General features: G+C 41.7%; 1 pseudogene across 1 annotated transcript in view; it reads left to right on the plus strand.

Moving 5' to 3' along the window:
- The window catches only part of LOC311129327 (myosin-IIIb-like), a 107,374-nt pseudogene that overhangs the window by 70,983 nt on the left and 19,042 nt on the right, over positions 1-17,349 (plus strand). Inside the window, exons 14-22 of the transcript in view lie at positions 2,277-2,356; positions 4,439-4,516; positions 4,813-5,012; positions 5,907-5,916; positions 7,576-7,738; positions 9,809-9,889; positions 11,386-11,475; positions 15,292-15,331; positions 16,257-16,377. The product of the transcript in view is annotated as a myosin-IIIb-like (transcript). The remainder of the gene's footprint in view (positions 1-2,276; positions 2,357-4,438; positions 4,517-4,812; positions 5,013-5,906; positions 5,917-7,575; positions 7,739-9,808; positions 9,890-11,385; positions 11,476-15,291; positions 15,332-16,256; positions 16,378-17,349) is intronic.

The following is a 17,349-nucleotide window of genomic DNA, read 5'->3' on the forward strand; positions in this document are numbered from 1 at the left end:
CACACACAAAAATCCCCTCTCTTAGGCTGAACATTTGAAGACAGAGAACCCGACTCAGAGCCAATGCAACAGTGACAGTAGCCTGCAGGGGACCTCGCCCAACTCATCAGGACCAATCAGAAGATCAGAACTACTAGATTGAACCTACTTCATTTATTGCATAAAATGTCTGCACACAATGTTTCGGGGCTCTCTTCAGATAATAATAATAATAATAATAATATGCCATTTAGCAGACGCTTTTATCCAAAGCGACTTACAGTCATGCGTGCATACATTTTTGTGTATGGGTGGTCCCGGGGATCGAACCCACTACCTTGGCGTTACAAGCACCATGCTCTACCAGCTGAGCTACAGAAAGTGGATACTCATGGATGCGCATTGCAATTGTAAAATGTCAACACAATTGGAGACACCACGTCATTTTTGGAGACAGTAAACTGTTATTGACAGTAAACTATTGTAGATGCGACTGCTAACTAACTAAAACATTTTAGCTGGCTAGCTAATCATCTTAGCTAAATGTGGGGCAAACAATTCAGTTATTTACCGTTAATTTGAGGGATTGGGGTGAAAGAAATCGAGTTACATAGTGATACTTTACGATATACTGTATTGACAATATCGCAATATTTTAGCGCTAGTTGGCTGTACCTGCACCAAAACACCATTATTGTTCCTTCATAGCTTGTTCTCAATCTTTTCACATTGGGAGCCAATTTGTTTTCAGCACTTTTATTTCCATGACTGATCAAAACTCGTTCTCATGGCTTTCTGATCCCTCTGCAACAGACATATGGTGCGCAATAAAATCACAGTATCGAATCGCAATACGTATAGAATCATGAGACTCGCAATGCTGATGCATATATCTTATCGTGAGGTTCCTGGCAATTCCCAGCCCAAGTTCATTTGCCACAACAAATCTCTTCGCTAGCAAACGCGATGTCTTCTCCAAAACGGCAATGTGTCTCCAGCAATGTTTACTTTTTTGACGTTCTATGGCATCTCCACTTTCCAAGCATATATGACCACATGTAATATTTTGGTAAGTGATGCAAATAGTGAACTATGTAGGGCCAGGATGTAAAATATATGTAGCTGCAGCAATTTCTCTTATCTGATATGGTAAGTAATGGGGCTTAATTTATAGCTCCCTAAGAGTTTGACGAACGGGTCCGTGAACGCGATTCCAGATATATTTACCTCTGAATAAACTGCCTTTATTACACCATATCCACATCCAGTAAACTTGTGATTATCAACACTAACCTCATCGTTGTGGCGGCGGACAGCTAGCCTGTATCCCTCGTCATCCAGTTGAGTGAGTGGCAATGTCTTTTTTCGTTCGTACCAATTTTTGGAAAATCCTCGGGTGTAGGACTTTCCGCCTTTAGTAGAAACCTGTTGAATTATTAAATTTGGTCTGGGAGGTCCTAATTGTTTCGTTGCCAATTTATCTTCATTTGTTCGCCGACAAAAAGGAATTTCTTTCAAACAATCCACTCTTTTCTCAGTTACGTTCATGGTTACGTAACGTATGACGAAAGCGCGTAAGTGCAAGCCCACAGACACCCATTGAGATTGTATTGAAGGCTCTGAAATTTGAAAAAAATAGATTTTACATGGGAGTCTATGACAGAAGTTCTGGGCGATTTTCAATCTGACTGAAATCGCCCCAAAAGGGGGTGGAGCCATTTGAAGCACGACTTTAGCCTGATTCGACATTTAGTGGCAGTGTGGCACTGTGGCAGATCAGACGTATAGATTACAACACTGATAACTACTGTTGCCGTGATATAATTGATTAGAAAAAAAATCCCTTCCTTTTCCCGTTTGGCAGTGCGTCGCCCATATCGCCCTATTGAACAGGCCGTCCCTGCTCAGGCGCCACTCTAGAATCTCCCATAAGTGTTCAATTGGGTTGAAATCTGGTGACTGAGACTGCCATGGCATATGGTTTACATCATTTTCATGCTCATCAAACCATTCAGTGACCACTTCTGACCTGTGGACGGGGACATTGTCATCCTATGGGGGCATAGCCATGGTAGCCAATATAATGGCCAAAATAATGGCCTGCCTAGCATTTTTATACATGACCCTAAGCATGATGGGATGTTATTTGCTTAATTAACTCAGGAACCACACCTATGTGGAAGCACCTGCTTTCAATATACTTTATGTCCCTCATTTACTCAAGTTTCCATTATTTTGGCAGTTACCTGTATGTGGTATTGTATTGACGTGTTGCTTTGCTGTGTTGGTTTGAACAGGAAATCTGGCCACTTCCAGGGCGAGAGTCACTGCTGCCTCAAGGTCACTGCCACCCCAGCTCAGCTCAGGACACCACAAGGTGAGCTCTCTCTCCCTTAACCCGTTATACAACTCAAAAACATAATGGTGGTGGCTATTATTTCATCCAAGTTGAGACCATATCACTCTATATAGGAGTTCACAGGCATTGCATCAAAAACAAACAGTAGAAATCAAACACAACATAGCATTCGCTTGTGACTGGCTGTGCTCACTTTCTTGCTTGTGGTGCTATTCATCTCACCATCTGCTGTCTATTTCCACACTATCTAGTCTAGTGGTATTGTTCAGATTCAGCCAGTTATGACTGACATCGTATTTACTTGAGTTGTTAGTCCACTGTAGCAGATCGATTTGAATCATTTAAACATTGAGAACCATTTGAGTCCATATGCACCATGCTCTACCTTTAACTGGGATCCCCCTGGCACTATAAGGATGCATCGTAAAAGGAGGCATATCTCAGTGGTCCCCTCTATCAACAGCTGGTGAGGAAGGAGGCTTTAAATGCTGACTGTTGATACAGCTTGCTCTAACAATTCCTGTTGTAAAGAACAACATGTTGAATTGTAGAAGTTTGATGGATGTTAAAGGCCGCTAGTCAGTGTGAGGCCACAGTTAGGCCATGAACAATTACATCCTGCTACAGCCCTCTGAAAGGGCTATCTGGTGTTATACCTCACCTATAAACTAGTGTAATAAACCTGACTTTTGCACGTTCCCCCTCACTGTTGCTCTTAGTGTACCATAAAAGTAATTGTCAGCGATTTATACAAATAATACTCTCACTGTCTGAACTAACCTTGTTTAAGGGGAAGCATTCAGTAAATCAGAATGTCCAGTTAAGATTTTGTCAATTGTCAAATATTGTATATTAAGAAAATACTTCTCACATTATGATTTTTGGTGTTATATCTCTTAAAAGGTGATTTCAGATTCTTTACTTCTTGTCTTTTCCTTTCTTTCCATGTTTCTCAACAACAACTTCCTGTATTCAGTCTCCCAAATACTGATTGAAGGTAAGAACAGCCTATGGTTGTTTATTTATCTTCTACCTCATCTTGCATGAGTGTTGAATTTGTCTCAATTTACATTTTTAACCCAATTTTTACTGTTTCTAATGGTAGACTAAAGGTAACATGTGGAGGGTTCACTTATGCTGTGGTTTGACATTGTGACATTTTCATGCTGTCTTTGGAAAGCATCAAACCACCTTATGAGCTACACCAGTGGTTCCCAACCAGGGGTACTAGGACCCCTGTAGGTACTTGGCCTATCCACAGGGGGTACTTGGGAAGACTCATGAGACCATAGGTCTACTGGTAAAATGCACATGAGGGGGTACTTCAGGGGTACTCCGGGCAAAGCAGAATTTAGTTGGTGGTACAGTCACCGAAAAAGGAACCACTGAGCTACACTACTGTACCTGCTCTGCGAGAAGAAAGTACATGGTAACGATTAGTCAAACTCTGAAATATGATTGATGTAAAATGCATGTTCGCTTTAGCTCAATCAAAGTCGGTGGAAAGTTCGAAACAGTTTACCGATGAGAAGCTCATAAAAGTTATCATTGCAAACAAATTGAACTAGTGCAGACGAATGGACAGACCTTGTTAAAATACTTGAACAGAAGTAGTTGAACAGAAATTGGACGATTGCTGGTACTTCTATCTGAACAGCATTCAACATAGTAAACTGTCAGGACATCCAATTACTCCATGTTATTCAGAAAATGTTTGACATACCTTTCCCCCTCTGCTAAGATGAAATAAAGTAAGAAGATATGCACCTTGCTGTGTAGACTTACTATAAAATATTGATTGCGTCATACATTTTGATGAAGCCATGATGTGCGAGGACCATTAAAATTCGTATATTGTGCCCTCGTTAAGCCGTTATTAGAAGGACTATCTGGTTTGGGATGGCAAGCCTCATTATACAGAGCAGCGCTAGCTGCAATTCTCCTATGCCCCTCAGCTGTACACATCCATTCTCTACACTGTTGACTTTAAGTGTTTATGGTGCTGCTGCCCTAAACAGACAACACCGAACAAGCAACAATGTACTGTATTCTTGTCCATCCCATTGTGAGGAAGGAATTAATGTGACAGCTTGTGTTTAGGTGGACACCATGGAGATGATGCGGCACCCTGAGGAAACCACCAACATGAGGAGACAGACAGTGGCCTCCTACCTCCGGGTATGCATCTCCCTCACCATCATCATCACTATACCCAACCATTCCATTTCAGCAATGTTTTTCATTTACCTCTAATGCAGTACAGAAATAGAAAAGGGTTTTAATTTCTGGGTTGATTTATATCCACCAGTGAATAAGAAGATTGTTTTGCTGACACAATGAAAAAACAGCATCAGCACGATATCTGTGAATTCCACAATGACAGTAGGAAATAATGCATAATGCAAATAATAATCCCTGTTTTCTTGTTTGCTCCGCCCCCGTCGCCTTGCTTTGTCTCCTCACTGCGTTGGCAGTACTCGCTGATGCATCTGCTGTCTAAGGTGGTGGTGGGTCAGCCCCACTTTGTGCGCTGCATAAAGCCCAACGATGACAGACAGGCTCTGCGTTTCTGTAAGGAGAGGGTGCAGCTGCGCTACATTGGGATCTTGGAGACAGTGTACATCCACCAGCAGGGCTACTCCCACCGCATCCTGTTTCAAGAGTTTGTTAACACGTAACAACCGCACTGTACTGGGCGCCGGGCGCTAACTGTGCACTCTGCTGAGTGCTGACACAACCCCAGAGTTAGAGCAGAACAAGTGCACTGTGTGTGCTACATCACACAAAACACGGCTTCCTTAATTGGAAAGGAGTCAAAACTTGAGCAGAGCAAGAGGCTCACTAATTGGCAGTCATTAGTGATAGCATAAGACTACAGCCGACTGTACAACTCTCTTAACTGGGTGGGTTCACTTCACGTTACTGGGAAATAAGGGTAGAATTCTGAGGCTGAGGATAGACATTTTAATTGATTTCTTTACTATTCATGAAGGGTTTGTTTTTATGCTCAGTGTCCTGGACAGAGTCCATATCTGACATAGGGGCCCATTATTCCCTGGGTGGTTATCATGAATGATGAAATTGGGTTACTGAGTTTTTTTATTAGATACAGGATATTAGATAAGGTTTTTATTTGTTTTCCAAATGTCTGGCAACGTCTGCCAATGTGAGAGGTATAAGAATGTATTCAATTGAAATGGCCTAATAAAATATTAAGCTTAGATTTTTTTTATCCACATAAAAAACCCCAAAAGCAGGTATTTAAACCTTCCTGAATCCTGTCAAGAATAAAATACATACTCAGACTAGGTCCTTGGGAAAACGTAGGAAACCTACGTGTGATCAATTATCCTTTGAAAAATATTCCAGGCACCTCCAATGGGGAGCTTTAAGACGATATAAAATGTAATTAGCTTGGGCTTGTAGCCTGTGTAAAAAGCAGTGAGACGGCTGGTTAGTTCCGCTGCTCTAGGGGAGCTTTTAAAAGATTGTATGTTTAATTTAGCATGATTTCTTGCAGAAAACCTTGAATGACCACATGCCGTTCTTCTGCTTGTCCCGATTCTAGGACAGTGTTGGTGAGGCTACCTTCACATAGTTTGGTGTTAAACGTGAGAGTGCATCACCTGACAATGGGCTGTTAACCCTCAAATATAATTAATGTGTGTGTGTGTGTGTGCATGTGCCTGTGTGCATGTGGTAAAGGGTGGCTAGATTCTCGTTTAGCAGTGTTCAAAAGCTGCTGTCCTATTGTGTTACTGGATGGAATGGACCTATATATTATTTGGAGCATAGGAGACCATATTCTAGCATGTCCCTGACTTTCTGTTCTCAGTCAGGACTGCAACCTTGCGATTGTGTCCACCCCATCCCATCCAAGCCAGGCAGAAATAATACTGACAGACTCAATAGTTAAACTGCACCTTTAGTGGAAAACTGATTTAAATGTGTGCTCTCATATCAAAGGCTTGTCTGATGTTGCCAAGGAGTGTGCTTTGTATTTGCCATCAAAGAAATAACAGGTATCAACAGGAATTAGAATGAAAGGCTGTGGAATGGGGTGTTGGTGTTCAAATAAGTTTTTCTTCCAACTCGATTGTTTCTTTGACCAACACCAGAACACAAGGAATGAACCAGCAGTTTGGGAGCCTTGATGTCCCTGAACAAACAGTTATATCAGCTCTGTCCTATGCTGGTGTTTTGCAAACGGTGACAGGCAGGACGGTCAAGGCCTTAGACAATGAAGTAGAGGCATTAAATGGAGCTGATTAACACAGATCGGCCCTGATGGGCATCATCTGTGTAGTGATTGAAATAAGAGAGCATAGTCCGTTCAAAAGAGCTCAGACAGTAGGCCTCTGTTAGCGGCTCATGTGTCAGTGAGTCTCATTTTCTTTGTGCACTGTGGGTGGACCCATGCCTCAGATCCATGCATGGCAATTGATTTAATTTAGATTTAAATATATTTATTTTAAACTTGTGTGAAGGAAAAGTCTCTGATATGTCTGAAAACACCAATTCACAGCAAACATATGATTACGATATACACTATATATACAAAAGTATGTGGACATACTTCAAATTAGTGGATTCTGCTTTTCAGACACACCCGAGTGCTGAAGCGCAGAGCGCGTAAAAATCGTCTGTCCTCGGTTGCAACACTCACTACCGAGTTCAAACTGCCTCTGGAAGCAACGTCAGCACAAGAACTGTTCGTCTGGAGCTTCATGAAATGGGTTTCCATGGCCGAGCAGGCGCACACAAGCCTAAAATCACCATGTGCAATGCCAAGCGTCAGCTGGAGTGGTGTAAATCTCGCCGTCATTGGACTCTGGAGCAGTGGAAATGCATTCTCTGGAGTGATGAATCACACGTCACCATCTGGCAGTGTGACGGACAAATCTGGGTTTGGCGGATGCCAGGAGAACGCTACCTGCCCCAATGCATAGTGCCAACTATAAAGTTTGGTGGAGTAGGAATAATGGTCTGGGGCTGTTGGTTCGGTTCATGGTTCGGGCTAGGCCCCTTAGTTCCAGTGAAGGGAAATCTTAACGCTACAGCATACAATGACATTCCAAAACAGAAAACTGGGTATTAGGGAAGACCAAGGTAAAGTGATGATGATTAGCCAGATACATTATAGTAATGTTTGTTTCCAAACCTATGGATGGCATCTCAACTTTGTCCATGGGTTGAGGTGCTTCAATGTTAAGCTCCGTGGGTGTACTGGGTGTCAGGTGTTCCTGAAGTACTACCATGTGGTGCAGCTGAATCTGCTGCTGAGAGAGGTGATAGCATGGGTGGTGGTGATGCAGGCCTACATCAAGGGCTGGCTGGGGGTGAGGCGCCACCGCCGACAGAAGGAGAAGAGAAACCATGTTGCCATCATCATCCAGTCAGGTATACATCCACCTGGCCTAATCTGGTCTAGCCTTCGTAAAAGAGATGAGTTTGATAACCACATTGTGACCTATAGGGGCCAAAAAAGCAATGCTTCAGGGAATAGACAATAAGAGCTCTGCAAGTTCAAAGGGATTTAGCTCATTGCCACCTGGTTGTGGTGTGTTTTGAAGTGGGATCTCGTGTTGTATGTGCTGTCTACAGTGCCTTGCAAAAGTATTCATCCCCCTTGGCGTTTTTCCTATTTTGTTGCATTGCAACCTGTAATTTAAATAGATTTTTATTTAGATTTAATGTAATGGACATACACAGAATAGTCCAAATTGGTGAAGTGAAATGAAAAAAAGAACTTGTTTCAAAAAATGCAAAATAAATAAATAACGGAAAGTGGTGCATGCATATGTTTTCACCCCCTTTGCTATGAAGCCCCTAAATAAGATCTGATGCATCCAATTACCTTCAGAAGTCACATAATTACTTAAATAAAGTCCACCTGTGTGCAATCTAAGTGTCACATGATCTCAGTATATATACACCTGTTCTGAAAGGCCCCAGAGTCTGCAACACCACTAAGCAAGGGGCACCACCAAGCAAGCGGCACTATGAAGACCAAGGAGTTCTCCAAACAGGTCAGGGACAAAGTTGTGGAGAAGCACAGATCAGGGTTGGGTTATTTAAAAAAAATCTGAAACTTTGAACATCCCACAGAGCACCATTAAATCCATTATTAAAAAATGGAAGGAATATGGCACCACAACAAACCTGCCAAGAGAGGGCCGCCCACCAAAACTCAAAGAGACCAAAGATAACCCTGAAGGAGCTGCAAAGCTCCACAGCGGAGATTGGTGTATCTGTCCATAGGACCACTTTAAGCCGTACACTCCACAGAGCTGGGCTTTACGAAAGAGTGGCCAGAAAAAGGCCATTGCTTAAAGAAAAAAATAAGCAAACACGTTTGGTGTTTGCCAAAAGGCATGTGGGAGACTCCCCAAATATATGGAAGAAGGTACTCTGGTCAGATGAGACTAAAATTGAGCTTTTTGGCCATCAAGGAAAACGCTATGTCTGGCGCAAACCCAACACCTCTCATCACCCTGAGAACACCATTCCCACAGTGAAGCATGGTGGTGGCAGCATCATGCTGTGGGGATGTTTATCCTCCGAGTGGCGCAGTGGTCTAAGGCACTGCATCGCAGTGCTAGCTGTGCCACTAGAGATCCTGGTTCGAATCCAGGCTCTGTCGTAGCCGGCTGCGACCGGGAGACACATGGGGCGGCGCGCAATTGGCCCAGCGTCGTCCAGGGTAGGGGAGGGAATGGCCGGCAGGGATGTAGCTCAGTTGATAGAGCATGGCGTTTGCAACGCCAGGGTTGTGGGTTCGATTCCCACAGGGGGTATGAAGAAGAAAAAAATGTATGCACTAACTGTAAGTCGCTCTGGATAAGAGCGTCTGCTAAATGACTAAAATGTAATGTTTTTCATCGGCAGGGACTGGAAAACTGGTCAGAATTGAAGGAATGATGGATGGCGCTAAATACAGGGAAATTCTTGAGGGAAACCTGTTTCAGTCTTCCAGAGATTTGAGACTGGGACGGAGGTTCACCTTCCAGCAGGGCAATGACCCTAAGCATACTGCTAAAGCAACACTCGAGTGGTTTAAGGAGAAACATTTAAATGTCTTGGAATGGCCTAGTCAAAGCCCAGACCTCAATCCAATTGAGAATCTGTGGTATGACTTAAATATTGCTGTACACCAGCGGAACCCATCCAACTTGAAGGAACTGGAGCAGTTTTGCCTTGAAGAATGGGCAAAAATCCCAGTAGTTATGCACGCTCAAGTCTTCAGTTTTTTTGTCTTATTTCTTGTTTGTTTCACAATAAAAAATATTTTGCATCTTCAAAGTGGTAGGCATGTTGTGTAAATCAAATGATACAAACCCCTCAAAAAATCAATTTTAATTCCAGGTTGTAAGGCAACAAAATAGGAAAAATGCCAAGGGGGTGAATACTTTCGCAAGCCACTGTATGTTGTTTCACTGAGGTTGATCAGTAGCTTTTTTCTCTCTGTATTCTGGAGGGACCACACTGCCCGACATAATCTCAAGCAAACCAGAACGAAGAGGTAAAATGCAGCTGTTTGCATACAATCAGGTAAAGCATTGGAGATATTGTTGTATTGTTCTCAGAAGTACTCAACTCACTCAATAGGGCACTTCTGAATTTTCACTCAATAGGGCACTTCTGGAATTTTCACATACTTCTCCATGTCCAGTTTATGTGCTTTGGGGGTTTCTTTCTATATTTTTAAGAGAAATGAATAAAGGCCTGAAAATCGTAAGGTTTGATGAAATACCTTTTTGATCTCAATAAGCATCCCATGAAACAGTAATCATTAATTAATAATGTATAAAGAAAGGCTTTTGAAAGTTTGGGCAGGATTTGGTCTCCATGTTTCAGAAGAACAGTGCATATTGAGATCCTTTTTTCCTTTCATCTCTTTCCCAGTAAAGGCAAGAGAGGGGCTTATCCCTTCTGTTTCCTCACAACTTCCTCTCTCAAATTCCCAGTCTATTACACTGCTCTCACATACTAGAAACAAGATGCCTTTTATACTGTCAACCTTTTCATCTGAAATGTAAATTAATTCTTACTCAGTGTGCCTTGACGAAGATCAAAGTGAGCACATTAACCTTTGTGGGCCTCTCCCACTCCTTTGAGCCTCTCACTGGAGGACAAGGGAGGGTGCCAAGGGGGGAGGGGAGAGGAGGGAAGAGGAGGGCTTGGGGAGGAGACTTGGTGTTGTTTTATGTGTCTCCTAAGGGCTGCCCTCATCTGGCACACAGAGCATCTCAGTCGCCTGCACACCTTGTGTAATTGTCCTCCATTAAAACACTTGTAAATAACATTGTGGAATGGGTAAACAGGTTTTTTGGTGTGAGAAAAGCCCCACTGTCTGCCTTCGCTCGCTATCTCTTTGTAGAAGTGCACATTGATGTGTTTGTGTGTGGGCAGGAGGGCTGTGGAAAGGGCCCAACATAACATAATGGGGCCTCAGCCCCCCGATGGAACACTCCAACACGCTCACATTGTGTGTTGACTGCAACTTATAGCCTTTGAGGTGGGCTGCATTTGCATTTTTTTTATAAACAGATGTCTTTCAAATGTATGAGCCTGGTGGCTCCTCAGATCTCAACAGGGCCTGGGGGGCTGCTAACCATCGATCAGATTAGACCATGGAAGATAGAACTGCTCAACAATGTAATGCAACATTGTTTTCCACTGTGTGTAATTTTACAACTAAAACACAAAGCCCTTTGACTGAATAATGTGGCATGCTCCATTTAATACCATCCATTAGAGCTGAGGTTCCCCTTTTTAAGCACATATTGTTTTGAAAATGTAAACCCTCCTTTTTGTATTGATGAAAAACGGATGTAACTTTTGTACCACTAACTGGTTTCATTTTTTTACACTTGGATAACATCTTTGTTTACTCAATTGTAAATAGAAGGCTTTCTTTTTTGCCAGTCAGTAATTGCCCAAACCTTTCTAATGGGTGTTTTTTCTTCAAACTATTCCAAATAACATATTGTGTCCTTTTGCTTTGTGTCATCTAGTTTAAGTTGCTAAATTAATTTCAATAACAGATAATATCGAGTACATAAAGACCATGGAATCCAGAGGCACAGATCTCACCCAGGGGCAGGAGGCCACAACACAGAGGACATGCATTTTGGGTCAGTTTCTTCATCTCTTTACCAGTGTTATCGTTCATCTAAAACAGTTATCTCTGCTTGTGTTTATGTATCCGTTAGGCCCTAATGAATAGGATGCTCCAAAGTTCAGCCACACAGACAGCAGGATCCTCCGCAATGTCCCTTATAGAGGGATGATATTCTGCCTTTGAAGGTCATTAGATATGAGTCTGGTGTGCACCCCTGCCAAGCTCTTTCTCAAGTTCTTACAAAAGGACCTCCGGTAGAGACCACAGTCATGGGGCAAAGGGGTTTGCATACCAGTCACTCAACTTGAGTTCTACTAGGCAGATTTCTTTCCTCCCCTCTTTAATGTACTGTTGTTTCAACCACTAGAGAAAGCTCCTCCTCTTGCACCACCCCTCCTTTTTATAAATGTAATAAATATCTTTCCACCAAGATAGTGCACTTGTCTGACCACAAACGGGGCTGGGCTCTGAACTGGTCTCCAGATGTAAGAGCTGAACGCAGTTTGTGTTTACTCAGCGAATGGCAGGCTAGTCATTAAGGAAGTATGTGTGAAGCAGGAGAGCAGCAGCTGAACAGCAGTATACATGGTGTCTGGCCAGTGCTACTCGCAAATCCAACCTAGCTGACTCTCACACTCTCCTTTAACACTTGTTCTTTCATTCAAGTCTACTATTTACTCTCTCTTGCCTTAGTATTTAGAATAGTATTGGTTTATTCCATAATCTTCAAATGTTAAAGGTCCAATGCAGCCGTTTTGATCTCAATATCAAATAATTTCTGGGTAACAATTAAGTACCTTACTATGATTATTTTTGATTAAATTTTTTAAAAAGAAACAAAAATAGCCATTTCTCAAGCAATAGTTTTGTTAGGACTGTCCAGGAGTGGTCTGAGTGGGGAGGGGAAAACTGAAAACTAGCTGTTATTGGCAGAGAGGTCTGGCCCTATCTTTCTTACTGGTCTATTAACTAATTTACTGCCTGGTGATATCACCAGACAGGCTAAAACTCCATTCCACCATAACAGGCTGAAATTTCAGGCGGGTCTTTTCAAACAGCTCTTACACTATAAGGGCATTATCATCATTTTCACAATTACACAGGATTATTCCAACCTCATAGTGTATAAATATATATAAAACACAGGAAAATCATGTTTTTGACTGCACTGGGCCTTTAAGGGTCTGAACTGAAAGTAAATACATAGGCAATACTTTCCCCTGGGCACAAACTGGTTGAATCAATGTTGTTTCAACGTAATTTGTCAACGTATTGTGATGTGGAATTTACGTGGTGTTACAGGTTTTGGTTTTTCCATTTATGTTTTGAGGTTGGACTTTAGAACGTGTAGCTCGTTAGCACGTAGGGCACACCGATTGGTGTCACCTCGTTAGTCAGTATGTGTTACACCTGTGCAGGTTGCCATCTCGTTAGTGGGAAGGTGTTTCACCTATGCTGGCCCAGGTGCTATTTAAGAGTGGCTGGCCCAGTGCTCCAGTTGTTTTGATAGATGCGGAGGGTTAACACCTTTAGTTGGCTCTCCCTATTTTGAGTTCTAGACAAACAATCCTTTATCTGATTTCGTTTTGCTCCACCTTTTTGGTTTGCTTCCTGTCTTTAAAGTTTGGTGTGGGTTTTTCTTTTGTTTGCCTCTTAGTGGGACATTTTGTGGGTTCTCATGGTGGGTGTTTTTTCGGTCCCAGTTGTTGTTGCTATGCAACTTTCATTGGACACCTCCCATGAGTGTCTTTTAGAACCACTCCTAAAACCCTACCTGTTTCGTTTTGGTTGTTGTCAGTGACTCTTTGTTAGTTCCCCTTCTGCTTGAGCAACATTTTTGGTTTTCTTGCTGGGGAACGTGATAGTGGAAAATACTTTGGACATTTGCAATACAGTAAATAGCCTACAGTAAATAGCCTATTAAAGTTAACAAATTATATGTTGGATTCACGTCTCCAACTAAACCAAAAATACAAGTTAAAGAATAAGATTAAGCCAGTGGCTCAAATGAAACTATCCAAGCATTAGATACATCTCTTTTAAATGTTGATATTTGGTTGCATTGTCAACCAAACACAATTCAATATTACTTTTGTAATACAGTAAATAGCCTAAAGTTAAGGCTATCTTACAAACTAATGTAACAGTATTTATTCAACCTTAAAATGAGTAACACATACCTGGCCACATTTTGAGGTTAGCCTACTATAACTATAAATGTCTTATGTAATCATAGAAAGCGTGGATGTTCAACATAGCATGCAAAGGTTGCAGGTCTGTGGAGATATTAACAATTTCTATAATCTGCACAGAATCTTGAACATCATTGATCACTGGCACTATGTACTTTTAATGTACAATTAAAATAATTTAATCTCAACTGCAATCCAGGTCATTTGGTTGTGCTATTAGATGAAGCACAGTGAAAACACATTAAGATGATGTATTAATTCCAAAAATCTGACATTGTTTTTCCATTGGAATTTGGTTGTGCTTTTAGATGGTCAAAAGCATAGTAATAACACATTGGGAATTCAACAAAAATTTCTGGCTGTTCTTTTTGAGTGGGTGGATAAAAGTTGAAATCTCATTGATCAACGTCTCAACCAAATATTACCCAAATGTCCACGTTGAAATGACGTGGTGTGCCCAGTGGGTTGGGTTTGGCTGTATATTGCCAACTGCTGCACAGATCCCCCATTTTGATGGAGGAGCTGAAATCTTTATTCATTTCAACTTTTGTTGACTTTGTCGGTCAAGGCAATGCATCTCTCCAGACTCTCACTAGATTTCTACATCTGAAAATGTTATGCTTGTTGTATACCCGGGCTGAGTTTTTCTTCTGGGAATTTTTCTCCATGTTTACAATCATATTCCCTGGTGAGAAAACTTCAAAACTCAACTTAACAATTCTGTTTAATCAGTGTTGGAATCGCTCCATATAGATTTATTTTGACGTGATCTGGCACATTCTCTCCTTTTTAAGATCTGTGTGCTCTTACCTAGACAATTTACTTTCCCCTTTTCAAATCAAATCAAATTGTATTTGTCACATGCGCCGAATACAACAGGTGTAGACCTTACCGTGAAATGCTTACTTACAAGCCCTTAACCAACAATGCAGTTCAAGAAATAGAGTTAAGAAAATATTTACTAAATAAAAAGTAACACAATAAAATAACAATAACGAGGCTATATACATTTTAGTCATTTAGCAGATGCTCTTATTCAGAGCGACTTACAGTTAGTGAGTGCATACATTTTCATACTGGCCCCCCGTGGGAATCGAACCCACAACCCTGGCTTGCAAGCGCCATGCTCCACCAACTGAGCTACACAGGGCCATATACAGGGGGTACCGGTACCGAGTCAATGTGTGGGGGTACAGGTTAGTCGAGGTAATTTGGGCATGTAGGTAGGGGTAAAGTGACTATTCATAGATAATAAATAGCGAGTAGCAGCAGTATAAAAACAGGCGGGGGGTCAATGTCAATAGTCCGGGTAGACATTTTATTAATTGTTCAGCAGTCTTATGGCTTTTATATCCCTCAGTGCACACTGTCTATGTTTGTGTCCATCTCCTAAGGTTTCTATCGCATCATACTGCCCAACCTGAATAATATTCCCCATCCTTGTTCTATTGCTCCTGTGTGTTCAATAGTGTGTCTATATCGTATGAAAGAGTTGGATAAATTGTAACAGTGAGACAAGATGAAGGATGGTTATTCTTACATAATACTTTGAATATCATTATACTGTACCACATGACATCTATTGTGATAGGGGGTTTAGGATGAGTCCTCTAAACTCTCTTTTTCACCTTTTGTAGATATGATGGCAGACACATTTTCAATGATCATAGAGAGAAGGTAAGTTTATATCAGATAAATTAATATTTTTAGCATGTGGCTCTGGCTTCAGGTATGTATTCATAATACTATACTTCTACAAAGCCCCTTGAACATAGATTATTTGTTAGAGTTTTTTGAGTCCTTGAGACAAAAGACTTCTCTTGCTCCAAACTCCATCTCAGAGGAGAGACAGGGTGGTACGGAATGGAAGAATCAAAAGGCTGGAAATTCACGGCTGAGAATAAATGCTTGCTGTTCCCTGAGGTGATTTGTCTTTGCGCTCCTCTTTCTACAGATGTAAGAGCCCTTTTTTAGTAAAGACCTGAGGTTCTTTGGTACCACTTTGATATCCTGCTCGAATTCAATATGTGAAATAGAAGAGCCACTCCGAGACTTGGAGCACATCACAGTCTTTGAAGTCTGATCCAATTTTTGCTGCTCACCATTTGATGTTGAAAGGATGAAATGAGGAAAACGTACAGTTTTTGCCAGTAACTCTGCTGAGCATATGTAAGATTAAAAAAGCAAAATCCTTTGGAGGATGTACTTAGAAATGCTAAGCAGATTAATACTTTCCTATAGCTCTTTTATTCAAAGAAAAAAAAAAAATATGAGAGGATGTCTGTGTGTGCTGTTATTTTCACCCTCACAATTAAGTCAGTGTGCTGCTATTTGCAGGAAGGTAGGGGTAATAGAGGGGCCTATGCGATTGCATTAGCATGTGATTAACATTGCAAAACACATTTATGGGTTCTAGTAAATGTGTCTGTCAAAACAGTAAATACAAAATTTGAATCCAGTGACTGACTAAGAAACAATAAGACATGACTAAGAACCAATAATAAATAGGCGGCCTGCTTTTACTTGTCTGTCTGTCTGTCTGTGTATTTTCTGTTTCCATTTACAGTATTCTTCTGGCTGTGTTTATGCCTCTTCTTTAAAGGTTTCCCCCGACAACCATGATAGACAAGTGAGAGAAGACAGCAGAGACAAAGGGAGAGAAGACACAGTAGTGACGCCTTGCAGGGAGACAGGCAGTCTGCGAGACACACAGTGTAAACAAGGTAAGCCCGAGCACACAGCTGACAGGTGCAGGTAATTACAAAAGGAGACAGGAGAAATCCTGCTTTAATGGATAAAGTGCCATTTTGAATACAAAACCCCTTTCAACCTTTCATCCCTACCAATCCTTCCTGCCATTTTTTGTTGACAACAAAGGGATGGAGTATTATGAGTAATCATTTCTGTGGTATTTTAATAAGCTGGGTCAGCTCATCATAAACTATGTCTCATCACAGGGGTTTTAGAAGCACAAGCACTTCAAAGCTTCATTCTCCTACACGCCAAGCCATTCACTAAAGATCCCATCAATGTCTCTAATAGACCCACATAGTAACGGTGACAAGAAAAAACACAAACCCTGATTTGTTGAACATATGTTTGGTTTGCTTTTTGCCCAAGGCGCTGAATTCCATTAATTCATGCTGCCTGGGAGGCTGAGTGGGTGGCTGAGCAGGGAGTTGCTGATTACGGCCGTCACCCAGCCCACCGCTAGCCTGTCTGGGTAATGGGGGCTCGGCCCTTCATTAATGTTATTAGGAGTCTGAGGTAAGAGACAGAGGTGGAATACCGTTTAGCAGCGCGGTCAGGAGATTACGGGGATTAGACATGATAATATAACATAGACAGGGCTCTCCAGCGTGGGATTAGTGTCAGTACGCCACAGCAGGGTTTGGGTTAGATAGTGGCTAATTCGGTAATGCCAGATACAGGTGACCCCCGCTCTGAAGCATCACTGCCGCTGACGAGGGACTGCTTTTAAGAATTCATGACATGTGATATGAATATGAAGGGAAATGCTGGAAGGAGTAGTAGTTCCCTGCTTTATAGCAAAAATAATTAAGCGGTAATGCCATTATAAATTGGGAACAGTGTTTGGGAAAATATTCATTGTAACTAGCTAGGTCCATGAAATTCCCCTCTCCTGAGAGCAGGGGAACCGTTTTTGGGTAAAATGCTAAATACAATGATAAAAA

This window comes from Coregonus lavaretus, assembly GCF_964263955.1.
Source record: "Coregonus lavaretus genome assembly, chromosome: 5".
In the NCBI taxonomy this organism is placed as follows: domain Eukaryota; kingdom Metazoa; phylum Chordata; class Actinopteri; order Salmoniformes; family Salmonidae; genus Coregonus; species Coregonus lavaretus.